Below are 5,514 nucleotides of genomic sequence, written 5' to 3'. Positions count from 1 at the left end.
GTGACCAGTATCCTACCTTAGTAACCGTCGCTAACGTGGTATTGGCCAACAACGGGCTTGGGTGGGACTTAGCGAAGAGCTAATTAGAATAAAAACAGCATTAGAAAAGCACCTCGACAATGATAAATTAAAAAGACCCAAAAAGGTCACTAACTGTACCTAAAATCTGTTCCCCCCCTGCATGAGTCACTACTTTGACTATACGACATACTGTACAGATAAAGAAGGCTTAAGGCTTTTCCCCTGTATGAGTCCTCATGTGTGCCGTCAGCCGACTACTACTAACACAGCCTTTACCACAAACTGTACAAATATAGGGTTTTTCCCCTGTATGAGTCCTCATGTGTGTCGTCAGCCGACTACTACTAACAAAGCCTTTACCACACACTTTACAAATATAGGGTTTTTCCCCTGTATGAGTCCTCATGTGTATCGTCAGCTGACTACTCTGACCACATCCTTTACCACAAACTGTACAAATATAGGGCTTTTCCCCTGTATGAGTCCTCATGTGTATCGTCAGCTCACTACTCTGAACACATCCTTTACCACAAACTGTACAAATATAGGGCTTTTCCCCTGTATGAGTCCTCATGTGTGTCCTCAGCTCACTACTCTGAACACATCCTTTACCACAAACTGTACAAATATAGGGCTTTTCCCCTGTATGAGTCCTCATGTGTGTCTTTAGCTCACTACTCTGAACACATCCTTTACCACAAACTGTACAAATATAGGGCTTTTCCCCTGTATGGATCCTCATGTGAGTTCTTAGATGTGTCATTTGCGTACAGCCTGTACCACAAACTGTACAAATATAGGGCTTTTCCCCTGTATGAGTCCTCATGTGTGCCGTCAGCTGACCACTATGAACACAGCCTTTACCACAAACTGTACAAATATAGGGCTTTTCCCCTGTATGGGTCCTCATGTGAGTTATTAGATGAACCATTTGCGTACAGCCTTTACCACAAACTGTACAAGTAAAGGGCTTTTCCCCTGTATGTGTCCTCATGTGACGTTTTAAATAATCTGCTCTATTAAAGCCATTGCCACAAACCGTACAAGAAAAAGGCTTTCCCCCTGTATGAGTCCTCATGTGTAGTTTTAGCTCAACCGACGAACTAAAGCCTTTGCCACAAACTGTACAAGGATAGGGCTTTTCCCCTGTATGGGTCCTCATGTGTCGGGTAAGCTGACCACTAGTACTACAGCCTAACCCACACTCTGTACAAGAATATGGCCTTTCCCCTGTGTGCATCCTCATGTGAACTTTAAGTTCACTGTGCTGAACACATCCTTTACCACAAACTGTACAAATATAGGGCTTTTCCCCTGTATGGATCCTCATGTGAGTTCTTAGATGTGTCATTTGTGTACAGCCTGTACCACAAACTGCACAACCAAAGGGTTTTTCCCCTGTATGAATCATTGTGTGCGTCTTCAGGTGTTCCTTTCGAGTAAACATTTTGCCACACTCTGTACAAGTAAACCTCTTCTTTCTTGTGTGACTCCCCGTGGAGTGAGTCATCATGTGTCGTTTTAGCACAGATTTTCGACTAAAGCATTTGCCACAAACTGTACAAGTAAAGGGTCTTTCCCCGGTATGAATCACTGTGTGCAATGTCAACTGATTCTTTTGATTAAACATTTTGCCACAATCTGTACAAGTAAACCTTTTCTTTCCTGTGTGACTCCTCGTGGAGTGGGTTTGTTTGGCCTGCTCCCAATCATCACTGTCCACTGAGAGGGGAGGAGAGAGGAGCTGGTCATCACAATTCAGCTGTGATGTTCCACAGTCCTCAACATCAGGTTGTTGTGCAGTGAAACCATCCTTACACACAGGGAGGTGCAGCAAGTCTGAGAAGAGAGGGGGGGAGAGGGTCACATTTGTGTGTGTGTGTGTGTGTGTGTGTGTGTGTGTGTGTGTGTGTGTGTGTGTGTGTGTGTGTGTGTGTGTGTGTGTGTGTGTGTGTGTGTGTGCGCGTGCGTGCGTGCGTGTGACAAGACTGTCACCACTGTAAATAAAACCATACATACCTAGCTGGTACAACTTTACAACAGGTTGCATCCGTGCATCAAACTGTCCACATCCCTCGTCCATCTCTGACCGTTCCTCTGACAACGTTGAATATCCTTCGGAGGCCTTCTCTCTTGATACTGTAGACCCCTCTCCCTTTGGTGGTCTATGGAAATGACCAGTAGAAACAACTTTTAGTTTTCATTCAGTGGGGGTGTCTCGATTTGCCTCATATACGATTAAATTCTCAATTTTAAGGTCACGATTAAATTTAAGCACTATATTATTATTAATTGTTAGGTAACTGAGTCTTGATTTCAATAAGTCAATAAGTTGTATTTGAATAATAACAGTTTACAGTAATCAATTCTACGTGGTTCAGACCTTCAGCAACTGTTCTCAATCTTCACATACATAACATGCAACACACTTGCACGTGCTCAAATGCGATCTGGCCCTTATTTGAAAACTAAAAGATGTGTCCCAATCAATGACACAAACCTTGCCAGTTCGTACTGTACAGCTCGTACAGTACATACACTAGAATACATTTAGTTAAATATCCACTTAAACATAGCCAGGATAGCCTTTGCCAAAAATAGCTGATCTAACCGATTCGATTTATAAAGAGGAAAACAATAGAAAAAACCTATCAATTAATAAATACTAGTCCTTCAAATATATGAGCACCAAATAATGTACAGTGTGGGTAATGCGATATATACATCATATTATTGATGTAGGCCTATGTATCTGGAGGTGTCTGGTGTCAGAGGCACTTGCCTGTCGGGGAAATAGTACAGGTAGTAAAGGTGCAATTCTGGGGATATTGCAAAGTGTGGTTGGCTCGAAGCCACAGATGCCTTTGGATATATATGGATGAAAATGGAAGAGCAAAAAGTGTGCAAAATGACATTTACGACCTAGTACGGTTCAATAGTTATATGGCAAAATGTAAAGTGGGATGTTATAGCGCCACCATGAGGACGACTGATGTAATTATTTATTACATTAATTTTATATAATAATTATTATGAACCTCCCCTCGAAGTGGTGTAACCCTTACGGTTTCTGAAAGAAGAATACTGTAAGTCTATGGAGAAAATGTATTCACTAATCTAATTTATAATTTAAGTTAAATCTAGGTGCGTTCAGAAATGCACACCGGGAGCACACTCTATTACTTTGTATTGGCTGTGCCTCAGTGTGCCTCTATCATTCTGAACGCACCCTAAGTATGTCTGTCTGAAGAACTGTCCTCACTGGCCAGGCCATTGCCTCTGCATTTTCACACAGACATTTACCATTACCGTATGAAGGTCTTAACGACCCCCTTTCTCACTTTATCAAACTGTATAGCCCCACAGGGGGCTAAGCCCCCTCAACCTGACCTCTTTGAGACTGCTATCGTCTTTCTTGATGTGATAATGGCTAATGGATAATGGCCATGGGCCATAGTTTCAAGGCAATTCACACATTAACCTAACAATAGACCTGCCAATGAATTCTAATGACGTGTGCTATTCTTCATATGCAGACCGCGGCCATCTTACCATATAAGTTAATGGCAAGGTGCTACCTAGGTGCAACTTCCCATTAGCAGCCCATTCATCCAAACAGAAAAGTCCTATCTTATTGTATTAAACAACGTCAAACTCACCAACATTGCAGCTGTGCGAAAAGCTTGAATTATTATCTTTCTATCCTCAAATTCCACTGTAGACATGTTGTGAGTTGCTTTCTGTCCTTGCAGGTGATTCTTTTTCTAAGTGTTGCAGTTTGGAAGTGCTCGTTAGATATCACTCGACAGCCCTGCGTAGCACCTGTTTTTAATATGCACATAATGCAGGAGGCAGCAGGACGTTGACGAGTACGCTGATGGGAAGATGGCCGCAGTCTGCAAATGGTCAATAGGCACACTAGCTATTTCATATAGGCTATTCTACAAACTGGTGTCTACTGTCTACAACTGCAATTCAAGGTAACATTCGTTCTTGCATTGAAGATGAGACCACGACTCCAGATTTAACAACGCAATAGTTGTATGAAATAAAAAATAACAACACTTAGGACTATACCTATCTTGCGCCACCCCTTAACCCTTATCCCTAAACTAATTTGCCATTTTTTACTATAGTTCAAATAGCCGATCTACAAGCTCACAATGTCTCTATGTAGATCGGCTAGTTGAACTATGTGTTTTTCAAAATAGTAAAAAAAAAGTCAAATACGTTCAGGGAAAAGGGATAGGGGTGGCGCAAGATGGAGCCCCTAGTGTGCCCCCTCGAAATTTTCGACTGCCCCTTAGTCGTTTCATCCTGGACTCTTGTGTAAAATGAAACCCTCTCCCAAGAGTAACATTATTGTTAAACATCTGCATTCCTAATTTACAAGAAGTCTAGACTAGAGAATGTAGAAGAGTTCTTATTTGATCAACCATGCCTGTTTTCTCTCCTAATGGTACCAACATCAAGCATGAAATTGTGGACAAAATCTTATCCAACGAGTCAACACTGCTACTTTGTAGCCAAGCGACTGGGTCGGGACCCATTTGTGGGTATCCCTTAATGACTTAATCCCTATATTTGTTGTTGTCAATTATACGCTTTTCATAAATTTAAACCATGATGATTTAAAAATAAATCATGAAAAAGAAAAAGAAATAAAAGAAATTCCATAAATTAGAAAACAAATGTTTTTCTTTAACAAACAAACAGAAGTACATTTCTAAGCCTATGGCTTGTTTCCATTGGGGTCCTTATACTCAAGTTTAAGAAGTAGTGAAAATAGCAGCCCATCTACAAGGGTATTTTCACTCGCTTCATGGGGTGGGAAATGTGTCGTTTTGATTGATTGATTTATTAAAAGTTTGCAGAATTACAGTAGGCCTAGGCCTACATTTCAAGTACATCTCAATACAATAACTGTTAACTGTGAGTGGACGACGCCATGAAGCATTACACTTGTTTACAATAGGGCCCGCCATTTTCAATTCATCAAAACATTTAGAGACGTACGAATATACACATATATAATTATATATAGTCAAAACAGGAAATCATACTAGGTAAAAAGGTTAAAACGTTTTGGAACCAGCTGCCTGCACTTGTTCTACGTGGCTTATCTACAAGGCACACACCCGGGTCGGGACAAAACGTTTTTTAAGGTCAACCACACCAATGCAGCATTGGTAGTGGTTTACGTTAAAAACGCTTTGTTCCGACCCGACCCTTTGGTGTGACTTGACTCTAGTCTTACCTCGTGTTCAATTCATTCAACGCGATGCAAAATGTGTTTAACAAACCTGTCCTCCTGCAGTGTGTAGAATAGATTAGTGTCCAGCTGTTTGTTTCTCGGGGATTTTCTAGTAGCCTAGGAAATCTTATCTCTGGAGAGTGGAGACGTACGTGCTCGTGAACTCCAGCTCCAACACAAACTAAAGTAAGCTTCACGCAACAAAGGACCAAAACGCACAACAACAGCTACAGCTCCCC

At 41.4% G+C, this 5,514-nt stretch overlaps 1 long non-coding RNA gene across 1 annotated transcript; it reads right to left on the bottom strand.

Moving 5' to 3' along the window:
* Window positions 1-593: 593 nt before the first annotated feature.
* On the bottom strand, window positions 594-5,514 carry LOC306939537. Its single transcript, XR_013791873.1, has 3 exons — window positions 5,325-5,514; window positions 2,041-2,186; window positions 594-1,860 (listed from the first exon to the last, which is right to left on the bottom strand). It is a non-coding gene; the product is annotated as an uncharacterized lncRNA (long non-coding RNA).

This window comes from Electrona antarctica, assembly GCF_951216825.1.
Source record: "Electrona antarctica genome assembly, chromosome: 16".
Classification (NCBI taxonomy): Eukaryota; Metazoa; Chordata; class Actinopteri; order Myctophiformes; family Myctophidae; genus Electrona; species Electrona antarctica.
This window is presented reverse-complemented; position numbering and strand designations above follow the sequence as displayed.